This window comes from Eurosta solidaginis, chromosome 4, assembly GCF_040869045.1.
Source record: "Eurosta solidaginis isolate ZX-2024a chromosome 4, ASM4086904v1, whole genome shotgun sequence".
Classification (NCBI taxonomy): Eukaryota; Metazoa; Arthropoda; class Insecta; order Diptera; family Tephritidae; genus Eurosta; species Eurosta solidaginis.
In genome coordinates, this window is record NC_090322.1 from 238486753 (window position 1) to 238512887 (window position 26135).

Below are 26135 nucleotides of genomic sequence, written 5' to 3' on the forward strand. Positions count from 1 at the left end.
ATAACCAGCTGTGCACTTGAAAGGCTGTTGTTGTTTGCTTTTTGTGGTTAATAGTGTTATAGGGCTGCGCAAAAATACATATGTGATTCTATTCTGAACTCATTTTCGTTCAAAATAAGCAAAAAGGATACAGAGGCTACCACTAATGAACTTGAGCTTTTTACTCCGCTTCAGTTTAACAGTTGTAGCTATGAAGAAAGTGGTTATGCCAAATTTCTTTCGGATTTGGAGATTTTCGTTTGACTTATGTCATTACAAGTGTTTTGGAAAGAGTAACAATAAAGGGGCGTGTCTCGCCCATCTTCAAAATTTGTTCAAGTTTTGTTCTTAGCTCAACCATACTACTACTGAGGTAGAATATCAGTCAACTGTATACAAATACTATAGCGTTACTGCAAATTTTGTTAAGGTTAGGCCTTTAGGAAAAGTGGGCGTGTTCTTTAACAGATTTTGATTTTCTTCACTCATTCTATATAATTTGACAAGAGTAGTGTTTCTGCCAAATTCGATGTAATATCTTTAACGGCTTTTCATTTACGGCTTGTTACATTTCCAAATTTTCTTCTTCTAAATGTGGGTGCTGCACGCCCATATTCCAAAATTTTTTGGAATTTATGTTTTGGTCCTAAAACCACACCTATCGAATTCCATTAGCTTAGCGGAATTATATTAATTTTTCTAAATTTTCGATATTGAACAAGTGGTCATGGTTATAATCCGATTTCGCATATTTTCAATACCAATCTATTTCCGGTCCAGATTGTCCGTATACCGAATTTGGTGAAGATATCTCAATATTTGCACAAGTTATCGTGTTAACGGGCGGACAGACGGACGGACAGATGGACGGACATCGCTTAATCACTTTTTTCTCGATATTGATGATTTTTATATGTGGAAGTCTATATCTATCTCGATTCCTTTATAACTATAAAACCAATCGTATCAAATCAAAGTTATAAGAACCTTTGTAAAAGTACATCTTTTACACTGGACTGGGTCGACTTATTAACCGATATCGTCCTAATCCCAGTCCCAGTCCGTCTCTGGTCTACTTCTCGGAAAAAAGGATCGTAAATACTAATATAAGCAAATTTATATACCAAATTTTAAGCAAATCGAATAGGACATACGTAAATAGGTATGCGGTTATTATTAATTCGTGTCCCTATTTCGGCTTCGCATGCATATTTATCAGTTTTGCCAGGTTGATGCGACTAAATCGAATATCACAATGAAAATTACTTTAGAGCTGTCAGCAACAGCTTTCATTTGATATCCATATTACCCACACATTCTAGTGGTATCCGGGTCTACGTTTTGGCCTATATGTCGAGACCCTAGTCACCCAGCGGTATAATATATTACTCTGTACTAAGGGACTCATCAACAGTTTTCATTTGTTATCCATATTCTATAAACACATTCTAGGGGTACCCGGGTCCACGTTTGAACAAAGTCGACCGACGCATCTCTTCAAACTCCGACGGCCAACTATCGCTTTTCCTTTTATATATGTATAGATAATCTAAAATTAACGATATCGGACTATAACCACTCCCACTTTTTCGATATTGAAAATTTCGAAAAACAGAAAAAGTGCGATAATTCATTACCAAAGACATATAAAGCGATGAAGCTTGGTAGGTGAGTTGAACTTATGACGCAGAATAGAAAATTGGTAAAATTTTGGACAATGGGTGTGGCACCGCCCACTTTTAAAAGAAGGTAATTTAAAATTTTTGCAAGCTGTAATTTGGCAGTCGTTGAAGATATCATGATGCAATTTGGCAGGAACGTTACTCCTATTACTATATGTACGCTTAATAAAAATTAGCAAAATCGGAGAAGGACCACGCCCACTTTTAAAAATTAATTTTTTTTTAATAAAATTTTAACAAAAAATGTAATATCTTTACAGTATATAAGTAAATTATGTCAACATTCATCTCCAGTAATGTTATGGTGCAACAAAATACAAAAATAAAAGAAAGTTTCAAAATGGGCGTGGCTCCACCCTTTTTCATTTAATTTGTCTAGGATACATTTAATGCCATAAGTCGAACAAAAATTTACCAATCCTTGTGAAATTTGGTAAGGGCATAGATTTTATGATGTTAACTGTTTTCTGGGAAAATGGGCGAAATCGGTTGAAGCCACGCCCAGTTTTAATACACAGTCTTCCGTCTGTCCTTCGGCCGTTAACACGATAACTTGAGCAAAAATCGACATATCTTTACTGAACTTAGTTCACGTACTTATCTGAACCCACTTTATCTTGGTATAAAAAATGAACGAAATCCGACTATGACCACGCCTACTTTTTCGATATCGAAAATTACGAAAAATGAAAAAAAAAATGCCATAATTCTATATCAAACACGAAAAAAGGGATGAAACATGGTAATTGGATTGATTTATTGACGCGAAATATAACTTTAGAAAAAACTTTGTAAAATGGTTGTGACACCTACCATATTAAGTAGAAGAACTTGAAAAAGTTCTGCAGGGCGAAATAAAAAACCCTTGAAAACTTGGCAGGTATTACATATATAAATAAATTAGCGGTATCCAACAGATGATGTTCTGCGTCACCCTGGTCCACAATTTGGTCGATATCTGGAAAACGCTTTCACATATACAACTACCACCACTCCCTTTTAAAACTTTCATTAATACCTTTAATTTGATACCAATATCGTACAAACACATTCTAGAGTCACCCTTGGTCCACCTTTATGGTGATATCTCGAAAAGGCGTCCACCTATAGAACTAAGCCCCACTCCCTTTTAAAATACTCATTTGTTAAGAGCTAAATAGAAGCCGTAAGTTTAAGCTGGCTGATCACTGCAGTGTGTTCCAAGCGGACGTTGCTGCGATTAAGGATGCGGTGGATGAAATGCTATCCAGCGCTACTACGGTTAGGAAATTTAACATCTACTCTGATATCCAAGCGGCTATAAATGCCTTGAGCTCAACTACAGTGCTATCGAGGGTGGTCTGAGAGTGCCCAACCTCACTTGCAATTGCATCGTGTTATTTTACAATTAAGATTATCTAGGTCCCGGGCCATAGTGATATTCCGCGTAACTGTGAAGCGGATCTCTTAGCCCGAACCGGTACAACTGAACCGGATGAAGATAGCTGTAGGGATTTCGGGATTCCGCTAGCCACCTGTGGATTGCTCCTCCATAGCTGGGCCTAGAGTCAGCTCAGCAAAAGTTGGGCGGACACTACGTCTTGCAGGGTAGCAAAATCTTTCTGGCCGAAAGTGGATGGCAGGAGGTCTGCTCAAATAATTGGGTTCACTAAGGCTCACCTATCAATGGACATTGGGGTCTTGACAGGGCACTGTCCCATGGGCATCCATGCGGTACGTCTCAATATATTGGAAACTCCATCCTGCTACAGCTGTACGGAGGATGATGAGGTGGATTCACCAAATCACTTTATGCTTGATTGCCCAGCTTTTGCCAGAACTAGGCGAAAGTATTTTGGTCGCGACGCGGATTATTCAGTCGAGTATAAAAATACTGCCGATTAATCGCCACCATACGGGATACTACTTGAGTGAAGGTAGTGGCATATCCATACGACATTGTCATCGTAGTTTCGGCGCCAAGGTCAAGCGAAATCCGACAGGGTGCGCTCAGCAGGTTATACACCTAAGCCGCAGCGAGTGGCCTCAGTATAAAACTAAGCAAAACAGAGCTGGTAGTTTTCAGTAACTGAACCAACATATCTCAACTTGTACTGCCTTCAATAAATGGCGCTGAGCTGCTGAACTGGAAAGTAGAGCTAAACTGGAAAGTCAATATTGAAAGAAGAATAGAGAAGGCATATATTACATACAACTCGTACAAGAGAATAGTTGGCAACAACTGGGGCCCAGAGTCAAACCTTATGATATGGCTCTACATAGCGGTCATAAGACTACATAGCGTATGGAGCGTTAGTGTTATGGACAGCCTTGGACAAAAAATATAACATAAACAGTAATAACATTAAAAAACTAAACAAAACAGGCAGCAAGTGCAGGGTTAACATTAGCACTTATGTATATCTTGTCCAACGGATACATGAAATGTTATCCTATATAAAACCTGCTGTGACAGCACTTACACATGCGCCTGTCAGCCACAGCCTCAGCCAGCATACTAAGTGAGTCTAGAAGCTGGTCTGCTGCCCTTCCGGGATTCGACAATAGATTATCTGTCACCCGTATTGAATTTGATAGGAATTTAAAGGTGAGATTTCCTCCAAGAACGAGTTGATCAGCCAAAAAAGCCTACAAGAAGGGGGTCACTTCACTCAACACTGACGTATCCAAAATGGACTGCGATATTTGTGCAGGTGTTTTTCCAACAGCTCAAAGTCTCAATCTTCATCCATCTTCTAAACTCGAGTAGCATCTTTCAATGCTAGGCCTGTAAATTCTAATTAGAAAATCATGTAAGCGGCGATAATAAATTCATAAACTCGGACAGCCAACAGCGCAGAGACCGCCAGATTCGACATATACGTTCTCAAAAATATAGAATCTATTCTAACAACTTTTTTTTACTATTGATATCGCTATAAGTGCAATATCACCCTAACTCGGCTGCGCGTTTGAAAACATCCTCTATCAGAATTTGGTGGAAAAACGACCTATCTAAAAATTTATATCATAAACGCACTATCTCCGCTCAAAATCAGTTTTGAAATAGGACGTTAATTAATAAAAATCTGAAAGAGGACGTTTTTGAAATTGCAGCCAAGATAAGTTTATATTCCATCCAGCGCTGTGTCAGCATGTACTTACGCATAAATATAAATAGTACTTGTTTATATATACAATTATATTCGCATGTGGGTAGCTAAATTATTTATAGATTCTTGACTATTGAACACATACACACATACATACATGCTATTATATATGTATTGCTGAGAGTTTCCATGAGCTTTTGCTTTGTATATATGTGCATACATAAAATTAAGCTCTGCGCATAAACATATGCATGCATAGATAGCACACACATCTATATTTGCAATTGTTTTCGCTAGCGTAAAATATCCTTTGAGAAAATTACATAATTTTTTTACAAACATTTTACAAACAATTTTATGAATATTTTCTTTGGTTTTTTCTTTAATGTCATAAATGAAATTTTATTGCAAAATTTGCTTATATTCCAAAATTTATCAGCTGGTTCAGCAACATTTCTGTGGTGCTTAATGGGATTTATATAGGCATACGAGTATAAGCCTCGGTATGTACTATAGAGTAATACGAAGACTTTTAAGCTTTGACTAAGGGTTCAGTCGGCCGAGCGGTCGGCATTGAATGAAGGACTTACTAGAGTACATAACTTCAATAATCGAGATTTTCGACTTAGCCCCATAAAAAGCTTGAAAATTATAAAATTACGTGAAAAAATGTTCCATCGAACAGTGTTTTGTTAGAAAAGTTTCTCACGATTTGTACCTTATATTTGTTGCGTAACGTTTGCAACGTCAAATACACAAAATTCTCAACTCCCTTATTTTGTTTCTTGTTCATTGACTCGTAGGATGACCTGTCGTAAGAGGCGACGAATGCTAATTTGATTCAAGCGGTTGTGTACCGTAATCCTTTTAAGGGGCTGCCAACACAATTTATAGCTTCTTCAATCAAATTATCAAACCTGTACCCGGTTTCGATAATGAATCCGCCTCTAAAAAGTAATCAGTTCTAAAAATTGTCCGGCTCAAAAAAATATTCAGCTCTAAAAAATACTTGGTTCTAAAAAACAGTACCGGTTGTATATATGTACCCAATTTTAAGAAAGTATCCGATTAAAAAAGTACCTATCTCTTAAAAAAGTTCCCATATCCAAAAAGTATCCGGTTCTGAAAAAGTACTCTGTTCAAAAAAGTGCCCGGTTGAAACAAAAAATACACAGTTTAAAAAATTTCCTGTTTTCAAAAGCATCCGGTTGAAAAAAGTGCTCGATACAAGAAATACCCTTCTTTAAAAAAATGCCCACTTCTAAAAAAAGTATTCGGTTCTAAAAAAGTGCCCAACCAATATCCTGTATTCTGATCAAAAAGGTACCCTAAAAAAGTACCAATTTTAAAAAGGACGTGGTACTAAAAAAGTGTGCGGTTAAAAAGTAGTGGCTTAAAAAGTATCCGGGTTTTAAAAAGTACCCGGTTCACATCAAAGTACTAAGTTTAAAATAATTCTTTATATAAACTTATATTTCCAATGAACCAAAAAGTCTGTACGGTTCTAAAATTAACACGGTTTTCCGCGGTGTATCCGCCTCTAAAAAAGTATCAGGTTCTTAAAAGCAATCGGTTCTAAAAAGTACCCGCTGTAAAAAAAAACGTCAGTTGTATATATGTACCCATCCCTTAAAAAGTGTTCATATGAAAAAAGTACCCGGTTCTAAAAAAGTAATATGTTCAAAAATATACCCTGGTTAAAAAACTTGTGCCAAAAATGCCCGGTTAAAAAAAATACACGGCTTAAAAAATGTACACGGTTTCAAAAGCATCCAGTTCCAAGAAGTGACTGGTTAAAAAATACACGGATCTAAACAATAGCTAGTTCTAAAAAAAAGTACCCGGTTATATAAAAGTACCCGATCATTATGAGTTATCCAGTTCAAATAGATACCCAACTCTAAAAAATACCCATTTCAAAAAAGAACCTAGCTCTAAAAAAGTATACGGTTCAAAAAAAAAATCCTGGTTTAAAAAATTACCCGGTTTTAAAATGTACCCGATTTACATAGAAGTAAAAAGTTAAATATAATTTATTCATATAAGTTTGTGCTTTTGTAAGAGTATAATAGATATACGTATTTCGAAGAATGCTACCACTTAATTTATCAGCGAAATTTTGGTTCGCAGTGCAAACCATTTGAATTTCCAGCAGTTAAGCATTTCCCAGCGAAATTTAATATTCTAGTCTTCCTTCTCTTCACAAACTAGGAAAAATATTTTGATAGAAATGTTGCGTGCAATGCATTTTTAAGTTGAAAGAGGGCATTTTGAAAATCAGTTCTGGAATGGAGTGCTCTTCAAACAGTTTTTAAATATGTCGTTATTGAAACGTCAAGCGAGATTGCAAGATAATTAACTCCTGGCTTCGCTTTAATTACATCTCAATTAGAGTAAATTCGTCAAATATAATACAATAATAATGAATGAATAAGATTTTAATTACATCGTAACATAACATAACAAATTAAATATAATTATAATATATACATTTAATTCACTTACCTTAATTAATCAATTGAATTTGTTTCTGTGTATGATATTTGTGTATGTGTTGTTGTTGTTACATGTTTTTTTTTTTTTTTTGTATTATGTATTTGGAATTCGAATTAAACGAGTAGTTAGAAGAACAAGAAGAGAATGTAATATAATAGAATTAGGATTAAAGATTTGTCAGTAGTGTGAACAAATCAACGAACGAACAAACGAACGATTTTTTTTTAATTTTTTTATTAAATCTATTTTTTTTTCGAGCAATTCAATTAACAACACGTATTATTAATTATGTATAAATTAATTGTTTTTTTAAGATTATTTTGGTTTAGTTCGTTTTTTATTTTTTTTGTAGTGATTAACACATACATATGTAAGTAACAGAACTACAACTGCAATTCAATCATAGAAAGTGGACAAAACGACTGAAAATAAAGTGAAATTCTACTTAAACTTTTGTTAACATGAATTTAAATAGAACATAAATACAGAATTTTTTTTTTAAATAGAAATTTATATTTTCTCTGTTATAATGTGTAAATAAACATATTAGGGTGGGTCGATTTGTAAGGACGAAAGTTAACAATATCGCGCCATCGATTTTTCGATTGGATTTGGGCTCAGGAAAAAAAGTTCCACTAAGCATACCCAAAAAATAATTTTGGAGCCTGCGAAATTTAATTTTTTTGACATTTGTCGACTTTGATTTTTAAGTTTTTTCATGACCTACTAAAAAATTTTCATTTGATTGTAAAATTTTCATGTATAGCCTGTCCGACCCAAAAATGTCCACTAAAAACGTTGTCGATAACACTTTTTAAAAAAAAAAAAATATGTTTTTTATGCATGAAAATTTTACAATCAAATCAAAATTTTTTTAGCAGGTCATGAAAAAAACTTTAAAAATTAAAGTCAAATTTCGAAGGCTCAAAAATTATTATTTTGGGTATGCGTAGTGGAACTTTTTTTCCTGAGCCCAAATCCTATCGAAAAATCGATGGCGCGATATCTGTTAATAAATCGATCCAGTCTAATACATGAAAGCCAAAAGAGCGAGCTTTGTTTTTATTTTCAATTTTGTTCCAACAACTATTTTCAGGAACGAGTATTTCATGCCAAACTAAACTTTATTTTTATTTCATGATTGGTATTGACGTATTTATATTACAAATCTTTTATTTATTTTTGTATTAATTAATATATGTGATTCGGTCTATGAAAAGGTGGCTTATGACTCAAAAAAGAAATTGCGAGAAACAGCTGTTAAAGATAAATAATGCATTTCTTCAGTTTCTTAGTAGTTTTCCTTTTGCATTATAAACAGTCATGCCCAAAAGGCAAAGCAAAAACCAGTTTCGGACCGATATTTTGGCTCCATTGCCATCGAAAAAAATGCTATCAAAAAAATCTGAGGATGCTTCACCAACCACCAAAGCGGCATCGAAGGAACCCAATGCTTCATCTTCTTTCATTTGTGCTCTTCTTTCTCTACATTTTTAGTACACTTCTAAGCAAGTTAGGATTTTCTAGTTTTCACCACGCGAGAGAGCGTCTCAAAAACTATCGAAACCAGAAAAAAGTGGAACAAATTTTTTTGAGTCATAAACCACCTTTTCATAGACCGGGTCACATATAGTTCTATAATTATCCAACATTTATTTGCATTAAATATTTTTCAAATTTAAAATTTACATTTAAACATGCAATTAATGACTAACAAATTTAAGTATTTTACATGTATGTGTGTTTGTATGTATACATTTACTTATACGTATATGCATTTGACCTCCCCTAATTCCGTTATTGATTATATAAGTAAAATAAATGAAATGGCGCACAGCTTATACGTGGCTTAGCGATATGAAAAGAATTATGGACACCGCCTCGAGCATATAAAGAAAATTCTGTCAATGATTTATGGCCAAGTTTCTGTTGTAGGCGGAACAATTTTGCTACTCCTTTATAGATTCTTTAACATAGAACTTAAATTTATGCGCACATACAGCTGCTTACACGAAAATAATAATTTTGATATACACCAGCGAACAAAAAAATAGCAGTGCCAATTTTTATCAAATTTCGCCAATTAAATTCTTCTTTTTTTATTTTCAATATTTTAAGCAAACACTTCTATGAATTTTGTAACTGAAACTATACAAAACAAATTTATAAAGTGTTCGAATAAATTCTAAGATTTTACAAAAGTTTCGACTACTTTATTTGAGCTCTCAAAATTTTATTGTTTATGCAGTTTTGTTGCCTGATCAATTTTAGCTTCACAACTTTTTTTGACAATTTTTTTTCACATTTTCAGTGTTTCTGATTTTTCTCCAAACAATGTGTGAATATTTTTTTTTTTTTGGGAAGAAAAATTGAGAAAAATCAATGCATATTTTCTTAGACCTATTACTTGTACATTGCCAAAACAAAATTGATTGGGCTACAAAACTGCATACTCAGAAATATTCGAACGACTCCAAATAAAAAGTTCGAAATTTTCGTAAAATTTTTTCAAACTTTAGAATTTTTTCGAAAACTTTTTAAGATTCCTTTGCATAGTTTCAATTACAAAATTTATAAAAGTTTTTTATTTACGTAACGAAAATAAAAAAAAAAGAATTAATTGACGGAATTTGATATTATTATTAGGCCTGAAAACACTGCGAACTTTGTACATGACGTTTGAGCCTAATTTTATATGTGAAAGCTTTTGATGTATCTAAGTACCTCTTCAGGCTTTTTACTCCATATCACATAGGGATTAAGAGTCACACCACCTAGATGTGAGAGTGTCTACCTTCCCAGGGCGATGCATACGCAGAGAATGTGAACCGGCGTTTCATCCTCCAGCTCACGGAAACGACAAATTTGAGTATTGGATAGATTTAACTTAATTAGGTGATATCGTAAACCACAGTGTCCCGTATAGTACCCAGTGATAATTCTTAGGTCCTTCATGCTTATATTAATGAATTTGAGTGATACTTTCGTTGGCGTAAGTATAAACAGTTTGGCCTGTCTTTGCTCTGCACAGTCAATCCAGTGACGTCTGAATTGTTTTGTTTCCCCGTTAATTACGGTTTCCCTGGTGTGTGCTTTTGTGAGTTCACAAAAGTTCCCTGGACCATAGAATGTTGCTACAGTACCCAACATATTCATTACCTTCATGTCCCTGATATCCGGAACCCATCCTAACAAAACCTTGTTTTTGGCTCCCAGGTTATTAAGGATTTCAATGCAGTCATTCACTGGCTTAGATGTAACTGTGTAGGGCACGCAGAGCCGCCTGGCTGTGCGACATAATGGAGATGCTCTTTGTGGATGAGCCTCTCCGCAGACATCCTCTACCGCAGACTTCTATTGCATGGATTTCCGCCTGAAATATGGTGGTGTAGCATCCCATTGGTATCGATTTCTTGAAGTTCGGCGTTTTCCAAGCGGAAATATTAGCCGTAACCAAAGCAGTAGAAACCCTGGAAGAGAATAGCTTAAGCTGCAGCCGTGTTAACTTTTATATTGACAGTTAAGCAGCAACTAAGGCAATAATCTCGCATAGCACAGCATCTAAATGCGTGTTAGAGTGTAAGCAGTCTCTGGAGAGAATCGGGACAGGGAGAAGCATAAATCAATATTGGGTCCCAGGGCATATGGGAATAGATGGTAATGAAAAAGCGGACGAACTAGCTAAAAAGGGCGCATCCCTTGAAGCTTGCTCCGTAGACGTCCCAATTAGACTGGGCAAGATTAAGCGAAGGCGAGAGGTGCACATGATCGACCAAGCGGGAAAGGCGTGGGTTCAAGCGCGGGGCTGTAAAGTGTCGAAGATTATGAGTAGGTCTTACAACCTTAGACTAACACAGTTGCTTCTATCATTAAAAAGAGAGGACTGTAGACCCATGATGGGTTTTCCGACTGGACACTGCCTTCTGGCGTTACATGCCTTTAAATTAGGTTTGGTCAGTGCGGGTTGGAGGAGGAATGATCGAGCACATTCTGTGCTCGTGCACTGCACTCGCCAGGCTAAGACTCCAGCTATTAGGAGTTATACAGCTGTCAGATCTAGAAGCAGCAAGTGGCTTAAGTCCTAAGAAGCTTCTAGTATTTGCCAAGAGGACGGAGTTATTTTATAACATAGGTCCTGGTTTTTGATATGTTTTTTCAGTTTGGTCGTTAAAACAAACTTCTGGTAACACTACGGGTTCAATCAGCCTATGTGAGGTCCACATGGACGGGCCAGTTCAACCTAACCTAACCTCCCTGTTCCCAGTGGGTCCTCTCCACAATGTACACTTCAAAGTTCCGTGAGATTCTGAGCTTAGAGGACATAACGTCACGCAGTTTTAATGTAGGAAATTTGATACAAATTTCCACTATTTTTCTGTTCGTTTCTCTATAGGAATCTATCTCAGTAGTTATATTTTTATAACTTTGTGAAAGGAGAAACATACCTTAGGGCGCCGCAACTCGTACTGAAAACGAATTCAGAGCCCGAAAGGACATCACGAGGAAATATTAAGTTTCTAAGGACCAATATAATAAATGACAAAAATCAATTTTAAAAATCAGATTTAAAATAACAAAGCTTCCAAAAATGGTATTTGCAAGGACAAAAACCCGCTTTTTCGATAACATCGCAACGAAGCTTTTTAATTAAGGTCCATTTAATATTGAAAATAATGGATGCCCTAATAAATGTATGCATGTGATACTCAATTACTTAACTTACCTTACACGAAAGGTTTGACTTGTAAAATACTTTCTATTTGCATGTTACTTAGTCAGAACTTTTATGCATAAAAACAAATAACAGTAATTATAACAGAGAAAATATGTGAAAGGAAGTGAAGTTTTTCAATTTTTTTCTATTAATAAAATAAGTGAGTACAACTATTCATTAAGTAAGTATTTTGGAGGATTAACAGGAAATAGCAAAAATAATTCTAAAAACACTTTTATGAACAACGAACGACACTACGAGTAACGTGAGAACGGGAGAGGGGTGGAATAACAAAACGTATTAATTTACTATGTAAGAATATAACGACTATGACATGTAGTTGATAAAAAATTTATTTTTTATTTATATAGCGCTCACATTTTAATTGATTGATTTGACACATTTTGCGTGTTTTCAGTGCATTAACGGCGGTGTCACACAAGTCAGTCAAATTTGTAAGCTGCGATTTAGTTAATGTTGTTGTTGTTTCAAATACTCAAATGTGTGTACACTTAACTAGACGCGTATATATTTACATACAATATTTCTGTAGATTTGTATACATATATATAAATGAGAACTGCGTGCGTGTTTGATTTGCTAGCTTGCGGAAGCGGAAATAGATACGCCAGCGTAATAGCACGAAAAAGCACCAAATGCGAAATACAAAATTTTAAGAGTCAAATATAAGCGCGGTAGTGGTTTTCCTTTAATCACGCACACACACACACACACACACACCTACTTAATAACGCAAAAGTTAGCTGTGATTAGAGTTGACTGTTGGTTGTGTTTGTTTGTGGTTGTATTTTCCGGATTTCACTTTGATATTTGCTGTTTCTTTGTGGTACTAATTGGAGGCGCTGCGCTGATTAACATTATCACACAAACACTATTTGCTACTAAAGCACTACACCAGCGCACAATTCAAGCGTTAGCTCACATACAATCACTACTTCCGGTTTTTGTAATGTTTTCTTCGATTTTGTGTAGTATATTTGTAGGCGCGTCCGTTATTGATTGCACAATTTCGTTATGCAGTTTTCAAAACAACAAAAAGTTTTACTTTGCAACTTTTTTGATTATGTACTTTTATTGATATTTGTTTTAATTGGCTAATCGATTTTACAGTAAATTACTACGACACCCTGAGTGTGAAATAGATTTTTTTTATTATTTTTGTTTTGTTTTTCATTTTGCACTTCTCGTTGCATAGATGACGACATTCGTGCCGAAGACGAATGACATTCGGAACACAAAAAAAATAGAAAAAGAAAAATATTGATATGACGACATCATCTACATCAACGACAGCAATAACAACAGAAGAAACAAAAAAAAAAAAAAAAAGAAAGACAACAAAAATCGAATGTGTAGCAGTTGAATTTAAACTAGGTGTAGGCTTAATCTAGTGAGAAATGTTTGAATGTCAGAATAAGTAGGCATGTTTCAGTCAATATCATTAAACAGCCGTATAAATACATAATCTATATATGTTTTAAAAATACATACTTTTTAGCAATTTTTCGAAGTTCGAATTTATTTCGAACAAATTTTCGAAAGTACAGAAAATTTGTGAGATTTTTCTGTATTAGTTCACAAATATAAAGCAAAAGCATGTATTTAACCATTATTATTTTTGAAATTATAGCAAATACCTTTTCGAAGTTCAAGTATTTGTGTGAAACTTTGTATAGTCGTTTCCAAAGATAAACCAAAAATATTAATGTAAAAATCTTTCGAAATTTAAAAAAAAATTTAGAAACAAAGCTAGGCGAACACTTTTTCGATTGTCACGCTTTTTAGTGAAACTTGATGTAAAGGTTTTTAAACTGATAAAACAAATACATGAAATTGAATTTTTCGGGTTTCGTATTATTTCTGGAGTTATAGCTAGCTAAAAATTTGTGAAATGAACCGTCAAAACTTTTTCGAAGATCAAGAATTTTTGTAATACTTGAATCAGGAACTTCTAATGGCAAACAAGTTTTTATTATTTTGAATTTCAATTTACATACAAAAAAAATATTACTTTGAAAAATTTTCGAAATTCGAACTATGTATTTTCATGTTGGTTTAATTTTTTTAGTAACCCATCGCTCGCTGAAGAGCACTGTGACATAGAGGCTCAAATTGTGTAATGTAGCAAAGCGTTCCCGTAGCGTGGCAATAGAAGAGAGATCGAAAGCCTTCCTTCTTTCTAAACCTCGCTCAACATATTGCAGGAAAAAAATACACACATTTTTTCGAAAAGGTACTGGATCAAAAAATATATTTATTTATTTAATATTCAGTTATTTGGAAAATATATTTTTTATTTATTTTCCGATATGAATAATTATAAATTTTACGCATATTTATTTCGCTTTTAAATTAAAGCCTTGGCTACAAGTTCGAATTTTGAGGACTCAATCCCCAACGTTAGTTCGAAATGGAAATAAAATAGAAAGAAATATTAACATCACGCCAAAAATAAGAAACTTTTCTCAAAATCTGCGTTATAAAAACAAAAAGTCTGAAGAGCAACATTCAACTAAAAATATTTCGACAAATCAGTTTCGCTAATTCGAAATGTGTTTGTTCATTCATCAGTCGTAGCTGAAATTTTTAAGATTAAGGATATTGCGTCGCTCAGCAAGTAACGAAAATTAGCAACAACAAAATATGCAATATTTTAGGGTAATCTAATTTTTACGCTTGTGTCAATTTCTTTGTTTTTGTTTTTTTAGCAGTATTCATAAAAAAAAATTATTTGTATATTGAAAGATTTAAAGTAAAAAATTCCAATTATATTTCTTTCTATAAGTTAATAACAATTAAAAAATGTACTACTAATAAAAACTTAAACAAAAAGAATATTAAGATATACGATAACTTTTTATTTAAGCAATTTTCATAAAAAAATGAGTTATTAAACTAAAAATTTTAAATAATTATAATTAAAAATTTAATAACAAATAATAATAAAAATATAAATAAACTAAAATATTTAACATTTATATTTAATATATTACCGTACCTTTATATGTAAGTATGTTTCACAAAAAAAAAATATAAAATTAGAAAAATATAATAAAAATTTGAAAACTAAAAAATTAGAAAAAAAGAAAATACTAAAAACATATTTAACATTTAGATTTAATGCATTACTGTGCCCTTTTATTTAAGCAAAAAATTATTTACAAATTTAAAAATTTTAAATAAAGTTTCAAAATTTTTAAACTAAAAACTAAATAAATGTTTTTTAACTCTAACAAAAACATAAGTAAAATATATCTATATTTAATATATTATCGTGCCTCTTTATTTAGCTGTTTTTATAAAAAAAAATAATTTATATGTTAAAAAATTCAAAACAAAAAATTGCAAAATTTTAAAAGTAAAACATTTGTAAACACCTTTTATTCGATTACTAAAACTTATTTTAAATGTATACTTAATTTATTACCGTGCAATTTCATGTGGGAAATTTTCATAAAAAATTATTTATAAATTAAAACTTTAAATAGAAAATATTAACATTTTTAAATTCAAACTTTTTCAAACTAAAAAGAAAATATTAACAAAAGTTTAACATTTTTGGAAAATATGTCACAGTGCCAATCATTCATTAAAAAAATATTAAAAGATTTAAAATTTTAAGATTTTGAAAATTAAAATGAAAGTTTTATAATTTTATAAACAAACTAATATTATAATTTGTATTTAATATATTATCGCCCCTTTTTATTCGAACAATTCAAAATAAAAAAATTAATAATTTAAGAAAGTGTTTAATTCTTACAAAAACATAAATCGAAATTTAAAAATACTTCATATTCATCTTAGGTATATCTCCGGACTTTTTATTTGCACAATTTTTATAAAAAAAATTATTTATACATCTAAAACTTTTAAATTAAAAATTTCAAAATTTAAAAAAAAAAATTAAAAAAAATTGTTAATACTCATAAAAACATAAATAAAAAGAAAGTACTAAAAAATATGTTCAATTTTTATTTGAGCAATTTTCAGAAAAAAATATTTTTTCTTTTAAAATTTAAAAATGAGAAAATGTTAAAAATATAAATTTAAAAAAATGTTGATTAAAAAAAATAAAATACTAAAAAAATTTAACATTTATATTTTATATATTAAAGTGCCTTTTTTTCTCTTACCAGTTTTTATAGTAAAATGTTTATCTCGTATGTATATGTATGTATGCATATATGTTTTTGAGAACTAATTTCAAAAACGTCCTTTAAATGCATAAATTAAATATATTTTGAACGGAGCCTGAACGTTTTTGAAAAAAATTCTATTTGAATTCGGTTTTTCAATTTAATTCTGAGATAAGGCGTTTTTGGAATAAAATTCTGATAAAGGGAGTTAATTCAAAATGTCGATGTGAAGAAATTTCAATATTAAAAAAATTCATATAACAAAACATTACCATTTTGTTTAACATTTTTAAACCAAATATGTATAAATAAAAATTAAGTTACACCTAAAAACAAATTTTTGTTACATATCGTTAGCTTAATGTGAAAATGTGCTAAGTCACTTTTTTTGAAAAATTGTATTTTAATGCAGTTTTAAAACTGAATTCAAAATACATCGATCACAAAAAAAAATATTTAAATTTTTCATTTTTACGTGCTGTGAGCACATTTAAGTCGTCAGCTGTTAAAAAAAATGTGCTAAGTCAACCAGTCAATAATATCAATCTGAATTACTAGTAATTTCTTTGTGCGCGTATTTTATTTATTTATTTATTTATTTATTACATTCAGTCTAAAAGTACATGCTTTGTTGTTGTTGTTGTATTAACGATAAAGACACTTCCCGAAGGCTTTGGGGAGTGTTACCGATGTTGATGGCCCTTTGCTGGATATAGATCCGATACGTTCCGGTAACAAAGCACTATTAAGGTACTACTAGCTCGACCATCTCGGGAACGATTTATATGACCACATTAAACCTTCTAGGCCGTCCCGCCCTCCCCACCCCATAGTTCCATGAGGTACTTGGGGTCGCCAGAGCCTCGGCTGTCAATGAAATAGGATTCGCCACGGCTAAGTGATTTCACAATTGGGTAGCGAACACAACCCCTTGAAATTGGATTTACCCAAATCAGGCATGCCTTTGGTGTATGATAAATGCTTTGCGCTGACTATAATCTACTTCAATTCTTACATGTCGATAACTCCATGCTTTCTTACAGACTAGTTAAAAATAGAAAACAATTCATGCTTAAACTTATATAAGCTGTTATTAAAATTAATAACACGACTGAATCAATTTGCTAGATGTATAGTCCTAGTTATAGGTTCATTCATAGCATAATTCGTTTTATGCGTTATTTCGTTAAATAATCTATTATGTCGAAGATCACGCAGTGGGATATATGGAATGAACAAAGTAGATAAATCAGAGCAGTTCGTGCTAAATTTTATTACATTATAGCAAAGCATGAGTGAGATAAAAGTTCTTCTGTCATGCAAAGCCTGAAGACCAAGCAATTTGTGACTGCTGGTATATGATGGGAAGCCGTCTGGCCAGTGAAGCATACGTAAAGCAATTTTGTAAAAATTTTTGGAACTTTCTCAGTTTTATAGGAGTTAGATTCATAGAAAGGATTCCATTTTATTGAGCAATATTCAATACCACTTCTGGCCAAGGATATATAAAGTGCCTTCAACGTCATAGGGTCCTTAAAGTTCCTGGTGTTACGTCTACTGAACCCAAACAGTGCAACAAATTTTGAAACAGCGAAATCAATGTGACTAGAAAAAGAGAGTTTGGAGTCAAAAATTACACCCAAGTCTTTACTCTCTTGACAACGATTAAGAGATTTAGTTTATAGATAAAGTATGTGGCAGTTGTCTTTATGGCATCTGTGAGGCAGATGAGTTTTCACTGAGAGCTTTTCATGGCAGAATTACACTCGGAGTGCTTGCCAAACACTGTTGAAGGGTGACCCCGCTTAGAAAAATTTTCTTCTAATTGAAAAACCTTATATTATTTTGATGTTGCTTTGCCCGGGGTGTGAACCCAGGGCATTCGGTGTGGTAGGCGGAGCACGCTACTATCACACCACAGTGGCCGCCAATAGTTAGAAATAGTTTGACAAATAAATAGTATTTTTTGTGAAATATATATTTTTAATGTTATATATCAATCATTAAAGGGGAGGAGTGATGGGGAAACATATTGAATAAAAAGTGCTAAGTCAGGAGAAAAAATTTGTTTTGAGTGAGGAAATTGTGCTAAGTCATAAAATAGCTGCTGTGTTAGCATACATGATTTTATTTATCTTTTTTAAAGCTTCTACACTCAAAAGTATTGCAACTAAGGTATCCTCATTCACAGTTTTGAAAAAAGGTTATTGCAAAAATTATTCAGTTTTTTTCGTCTCCTGTAAAATTCGTAAAAAGTGACTTAGCACATTTTCACATTAAGCTAACGATATATTTTTTTTTTTTTAATTCAAATTTTTTTTCATTAGGGCGTAAAAATGTTATACTTTTCGAATTTTACGGATTGAAAACGCCTCAAATTCAGTTATGTTAAAGCTATTCAAAAACTTTACTTAAAACCTGGGAGAGTAATTAAAAAAATATTTCATCAGAACATAATCGAAAAAATTGAAAGGATTCAATGAAAATGATTTGAGATGGGATAGCCCCTTATTCGAACTGAATAAAAATTTTAAAAGAAAACCAATAAAAATGTGTACTCAAATTCATATATAGAGCAGCAAACAGAAAAAGTAGCAGTGCAAATTTTTTTTTTTTTTTTTTTTTTTGTAATTTATTGAATAAAAGTATTCTTATATATAAAATTTTTTCTTTCGATATCAGAAGTTTCGGGAAAATTTTAGAATAGCACCCCCCGAGTTCGGGGTTAAACTTGGTATCAAATGAAAGAGGGAGTTCTCCCGATCACAAATATATATACGTTAAAGTGCGCAGACTTATAGTTTACGAGTTATTTGATGTTAAAGTTTGCAAATTTAGAAAATTTCTATAGCACTTTCACTTACAATTTACACATCTTTCAAAACCTTTATGCACATAAATATCTATATAAATTGGCAACGATACACTTAAATTTCATTTTAGTATATTTCACATATAATTCTTGCATTGTTTTTACTTAATATAAAAGTTTTTATTAAATCAATCGCGCTTTTGTAGCAACATTCACATTTATGTATATATATATTTTATTGATGACATTACAAAGCTGTGCTGCCACATCTAAAAAACGGAACAACTGCAGAATCGAAAAATAACTTATAAAAATATCTTTCATCTGATGTATATATATCTTTAACTTTTCTAGTCTTTATTTACCAAAAATTGGAAAAAGCTCTTTTTTGCATTCGTGAACGAGCTGATATTACCTTATAACTCTTATGTTTATTGTTATGTTAGCCGATCCAACAACGGCTGCGCCATGCACAGTAATTCTGCGTAGAACACCTTTCCGCGTAGGCGGCCTTCGGCCGCGCTTATTTAAAATAACCCTGGGCTACACCATGCCAAGTCCGGGTGTGTGGTATAACCGTGGCTACCGCCACGGTGATGTCCTTCCGCATAGTAGTAAAAATATATATTTTCCTTTTTCTTTATTAACTAAAAGGTGGCACGTTAATATTTAATTTGTTTTTTCTTTGTTGATGTGGCAGCACAGCTTTGTAATGTCATCGATAAAATATATACATACATAAAAGTGAATGTTGCTACAAAAGCGCGATTTATTTAATAACAAGTAAGGAAGGCTAAGTTCGGGTGTAACCGAACATTACATACTCAGTTGAGAGCTATGGAGACAAAATAAGGAAAATCACCATGTAGGAAAATGAACCTAGGGTAACCCTGGAATGTGGTTGTATGACATGTGTATCAAATGGAAGGTATTAAAGAGTATTTTAAGAGAGAGTAAGCCATAGTTCTATGGATGGACCCCATTTAGGGATATCGCCATAAAGGTGGACCAGGGCTGACTCTAGAATGTGTTTGTACGATATGGGTATCAAATGAAAGGTGGTAATGAGTATTTTAAAAGGGAGTAATCCTTAGTTCTATAGGTGGACACCTTTTCGAGATATCGCCATAAAGGTGGAGCAAGGGTGACTCTAGAATGTTTGTACGATATGGGTATCAAACGAAAGGTGTTACTGAGCATTTTAAGAGGGAGTGGGCACTAGGTCTATAGGTGGACGCCTTTTCGAGATATCGCCATTAGGGTGGGCCAGGGGTGACTCCAGAATGTTTGTACGATATGGGTATCAAACGAAAGGTGTTACTGAGCATTTTAAGAGAAAGTGGGCATTAGGTCTATAGGTGGGCGCCTTTTCGAGATATCGCCATTAGGGTGGGCCAGGGTGACCCTAGAATGTGTTTGTACGATATGGGTATCAAATGAAAGGTGGTAATGAGTATTTTAAAAGGGAGTACTCCCCAGTTCTATAGGTGGACGCCTTTTCGAGATATCGCCATAAAGGTTGACCAAGGGTGACTCTAGAGTGTTTGTACGATATGGGTATCAAACGAAAGGTGTTACTGAGCATTTTAAGAGGGAGTGGGCATTAGGTCTATAGGTGGACGCCTTTTCGAGATATCGCCATTAGGGTGGGCCAGGGGTGACTCTAGAATGTTTGTACGATATGGGTATCAAACGAAAGGTGTTACTGAGCATTTTAAGAGGGAGTGGGAATTAGGTCTATAGGTGGACGCCTTTTTGAGATATCGCCATTAGGGTGGGCCAGGGGTGACTCTAGAATGTTTGTACGATATGGGTATCAAAGGAAAGGTGTTACTGAGCATTTTAAGAGGGAGTGGACATTAGGTCTATAGCTGGACGCCTTTTCGAGATATCGCCATTAGGGTGGGCCAGGGGTGACTCTAGAATGTTTTTACGATATGGGTATCAAACGAAAGGTGTTACTGAGCATTTTAAGAGGGAGTGGGCATTAGGTCTATAGGTGCACGCCTTTTCGAGATATCGCCATTAGGGTGGGCCAGGGTTGACTCTAGAATGTGTTTGTACGATATGGATATCAAATTAAAGGTATTAATGAGGGTTTTTAAAGCGAGTGGCCCTTAGATGTATATGTGAAGGCGTTCTCGCGATATCAACCAAATGTGGATCAGGTGATCCAGAAAATCATCTGTCGGGTACTGCTAATTTATTTATATATTCAATAACACTAACAGTATTCCTGCCAAGATTCCAAGGGCTGTTGATTTCGCCCTGTAGAACTTTTTCATTTTCTTCTACTTAATATGGTAGGTGTCACACCCATTTTGCAAAGTTTTTTCCAAAGTTATATTTTGCGTCAATAAACCAATCCAGTTACCATGTTTCATCCCTTTTTTCGTATTTGGTATAGAATTATGGCATTTTTTTAATTTTTCGTAATTTTCGATATCGATAAAGTGGGCGTGGTTATGGTCGGATTTCGGCCATTTTTTATACCAAGATAAAGTGAGTTCAGATAAGTATGTGGGCTAAGTTTAGTAAAGATATATCGGTTTTTGCTCAAGTTATTGTGTTAACGGCCGAGCGGAAGGACAGACGGTGGACTGTGTATAAAAACTGGGCGTGGCTTACACCGATTTCGCCCATTTTCACAGAGAACAGTTAACGTCATAGAATCTATGCTCCTACCAAATTTCAAAAGGATTAGTAAATTTTTGTTCGACTTATGGCATTAGAAGTATTCTAGACACACTAAATGAAAATGGGCGGAGCCACGCCCATTTTGAAATTTTCTTTTATTTTTGTATTTTGTTGCATCATGTCATTACTGGAGTTGAATTTTGACTTAATTTACTTATATACAGTAAAGATATTAAATTTTTAGTTAAAATTTGAATTTAAAAAATTTTTTTTTTAAAAAGTGGGCGTGTTCTTCATCCAATTTTGCTAATTTTTATCTAGCACATATATAGTAATAGTAGTAACGTTCCTGCCAAATTTCATCATGATATCTTCAACTATTGCCAAATTACAGCTTGCAAAACTTTTAAATTACCTTCTTGTAAAAGTGGGCGGTGCCACGCCCATTGTTCAAAATCTTACTAATTTTCTATTCTGCGTCATAACGTCAACCCATCTACCAAGTTTCATCGCTTTAACCGCCTTTGGCAATGAATTATCGCATTTTTTCGGTTTTTCGAAATTTTCGATATCGAAAAAGTGGGCGTGGTTATAGTCCGATATCGTTCATTTTAAATAGCGATCTGAGATGAGTGCTCAGGAACCTACATACCAAATTTCATCAAGATACCTCAAAATTTACTCAAGTTATCGTGTTAACGGACGGACGGACGGACGGACATGGCTCAATCAAATTTTTTTTGGATCCTGATTATTTTGATATATGGAAGTCTATATCTATCTCGATTCCTTTATATATGTACAACCAACCGTTATCCAATCAAACTTAATATACTCTGTGAGCTCTGCTCAACTGAGTATAAAAACATTTAAATTAAGTAAAAACAATGCAAGAATTATATGTGAAATATACTAAAATGAAATGTAAGTGTATCGTTGCCAATATATATAGATATTTATGAGCATAAAGGTTTTGAAAGATGTGTAAATTGTAAGTGAGAGTGCTATAGAAATTTGCTAAATTTGCAAACTTTAACATCAAATAACTCGTAAACTATAAGTCTGCGCACTTTAACGTATATATATTTGTGATCGGGAGAACTCCCTCTTTCATTTGATACCAAGTTTAACCCCGAACTCGGGGGGTGCTAAACTAAATCGCTGCCGAAGTTTCCACGAGTTTTGTAATTATTAATTTAAGTGTTCTGAATTTTTGGAGTATGCAGTTTTGTTGCCCAACTAATTTTAGTTCCGGAAAGTACAAGTTATAGGCTTTCAAAAATTGGTATTAATTTTACACAATGTTTTAGATTTCTTTCCATACAAAGTTTGAAGCATTTTATTTTTATATAAAATTTGAAAAATTGCCACTGCTATTTTTCTGTGCGCTGCTGTATATGAGCACGGATATAAAAGAATTGTATATGTGTTGCTCAGATTATACAACAACAACCCTTCCCTGCTTTGTATGAACATTGAAAGAACTAAAGCGTATGAATACGCGAACTGGATACTAAAAGCGTATGGTACCTATGGAGACGACAGAAAAAAGTCGATGAAAAAAACAAGCAAAAAATAAAAAGCCAACTAAAAATTTGTAATAATAATTAGCAAACAAACACATATAAAGTAAAAAAAATAACACACAAATTTATGATTCAAATAAGCCAACAACAAGCGACAAGAAGGCACCCCAAAAAGTATTTAACAAATTATTAAGAAAAAAAATTCTAAAAACAAAAATCAAGGCACACACGCACACATACACAAACATATACGCACACACACTAATACAAAGTAACGGTAGTAACTAAAACACGACGTTACAAGTTTTAGCATGCGCGCACAACCGAAGGAACTTTCAATATTATATACAACGACAAGAAAAAAAAATCCACGAAGCAGCACAAGACAACGTCATTCAAGTGCGTTATGACTAAGTTGTATTTGTTTTTTTTTTTTTTTTTTTTCACACAAAAAAAATAAATTTGCCCATACTATTTGCTTTAGTTTTGTAACACTAAATTTTTACATTTTATGCTTCTTTTCTTTATTGAGATAGTACTTTTATGCTATAAAATATTTATTAACAAAAAGTTTATGCAACTTTAAATAATAATTTAATTACATTTAATAGAACTTTAATAATTAAATTATTTCCACATTTTTTTTTTTTTTTTTGCTCAACTTTGTTGAAATTAAAATTTTCTGTTTCCGCTTTCTTCTTGCACTATCTTAAAACACTTTTCTGCTCCGTGTTCACTGAAGGACTAAAAACTCCAAAAGCATTGCATTGGTGTCAGGATATGTGAGTGAGTGAGTGAGCAGCAAGTGAAATTGGTGTGGAAAATGTTTGCGCTGAATTGCTGAAGAGCGTAACGGAATTGCTGCGAAATAAATGAGTGCTTGTGTGGGGGTTGGAAAATTGGTGGAAATTAAAAGTTTGGCAAGTTGCATGATGTTGCCAGAGTGTTTTGCTGCACATTATACTAATGCACTTACGATATTTGAAGAACACTGCAATATTTTTATACTTTTTATAAAAAACAACAAATCTTATAACCTGGACAGATGTCATTTTGCTTTAACTATCTAATTGCTTTAAACTTGAAAATTAAACGTCAATAATCACGAGGACAACCATGGTGATAAAGTAGGCTTGCCGTCCTATAATACTGAAGGTCTCCCATCAACTCCTGACGCAAAAGTTTGAAGAAGCACAACACTAATACAACGCGAAACTTGGCCCAAAATTTTTAACTCTTTTCATTTTCTAATTTATTCAGAAAAAAACGGAAATAAAATTAGAAGTCATATTTTTCGCAGATCTGACATTCGGCCTGTCATGTAAGCTTAGGAAGAAACAATTAAAACAAGAAAACAAACAAACAGTCCGTTTTCGAATGGCTTATGTTTTGGAGGCTAACTTCGAAAACGTTAAAATTTGTTTTTTTTTTCTTATGGTCCTTTAACAAAAATGGCAGACCAGATCAGAAAAAAATGCTTTGGTTGTTCTTTTAAAAGGGCGAACATATCATTGCAATTATCCCGACTGACACAGCACTTAATTAAATCGTAATTCGACAGTCACAAAAGGATCCAAAAACATTTGATGGCGACCGTCGATCTTGAAAATTTCCCGACGAGTCAAATACGTCCCGACAGCTGAGCATAGACTGGCTAGATGATTCCACCTCGTTGTCCCGCATACAGTTGAAACAGCTTGAGCTGTCCAGTATATTAAATCGCACCAAATTTACAGTACTCTGTGAGCACTCCAATAACCATGGATAGATTAGCTTTTGTAAACCCTAATAGCTTCGGGCGCTTGGAGTCAACAGTGGTCCAGAAAAACTTGACACAATATAAGAGCTGTTGCAAGCGAATTAGAGGCACACCTGCCCAGAATACAAAGCTAATGGCTATCTCCACTGGCATACATATTCAGCTTTCCAGCGCCTGCCTGGGCCAAGAGATCAACCTGACAGTTGCCAGGAATATCATTATGCCTTGGCACCCATATAATTTTTATCTCGTCAGGCCTGGATCTAGCCGGAAACAGGTTCAACAGACTGCTGTCCGACATTAGTTCTTCCTCCCTTGGAAGAGTTTGAGTGGAATGTGGCAACAGAAGTGGAAGTCGGTGCAGGGTAGTCTGTCCTGCTAAGGATGAAATCAAACATTGTCAGAATGCTGGAGTGCCCGTATGCACAAGCTTATATTCCGTATAACAAAGCCGCATTGCCTACCTGGCTAATAAAGATTCAGCATTGCGTTTAGTGCTTGTAAACATGTCATATATGGTTGTCTTTGTAGGCCAATCTAAAAAAAGTCGAAAATAAACATTGACAAGTGGTACTTCTGTACAAAAAGCATCGAGAAGTGTTTCATAAACATATTGCCTTTTTTAGCTCCGTAAGCCTACGGGCCACATTTTCCGTAGCGCACTGGCGTCTACTGACAGAAACTACCTGAAGTGTGGCTTTTTTCAAAGCCTCCAAATATTAAGGATATCGTCATTTCAATATGTGCGACCTTAAAATATAGCGGAGCAAGTTGCGTTTAGGCGGAAGGAGTGATTTAAACAAAAATTTTAGTGATGCGAGGGGTCTTTTATTTAGGAAAAAGAAACGTCAGGTCAATAGGCGTGAGCACGAAAGCTTGTGATGCTTACTTACTTACTTACTTAATTGGCGCTTAACCGTCTAAACGGTTATGGCCGTCCAACAAGGCGCGCCAGTCGCTCCTTCGCTCCGCCAACCGGCGCCAATTGGTCACACCAAGGGAGTTAAATCGTTTTCCACCTGGTCCTTCCAACGGAGTGGGGGCCGCCCTCTACCTCTGCTTCCATAGGCGGGTTCCGATAGAAACACTTTCTTGGCCGGAGCATCATCTTTCATTCGCATAACATGGCCTAGCCAGCGCAGCCGCTGCGTTTTAATTCGCTGGACTATGTTGATGTCTGCGTATAGCTCGTACAGCTCATCATTAAATCTTCTTCGGTACTCGCCATCGCCAACGCGTAGAAGTCCATAAATCTTTCGAAGAACTTTTCTCTCGAAC

At 33.9% G+C, this 26135-nt stretch overlaps 1 protein-coding gene across 10 annotated transcripts in view; it reads right to left on the minus strand.

Moving 5' to 3' along the window:
- X11Lbeta overlaps window positions 1-23915 on the minus strand; it is a 414506-nt gene extending 390591 nt beyond the window's left edge. For 6 of the 10 annotated variants that reach the window (XM_067785173.1, XM_067785174.1, XM_067785172.1 and 3 more), the window contains exons 1-3: window positions 23701-23915; window positions 12342-13111; window positions 7259-7671 (exon numbers count right to left, since the gene is read on the minus strand). The gene's annotated coding sequence lies outside the window, so the exon portion shown is untranslated. Of the gene's footprint in view, window positions 1-7258; window positions 7873-12341; window positions 13112-23700 lie in introns of those variants that run through there. The other 4 variants (XM_067785166.1, XM_067785167.1, XM_067785169.1 and 1 more) reach the window with 4 other exon arrangements.
- Window positions 23916-26135: the final 2220 nt, after the last annotated feature.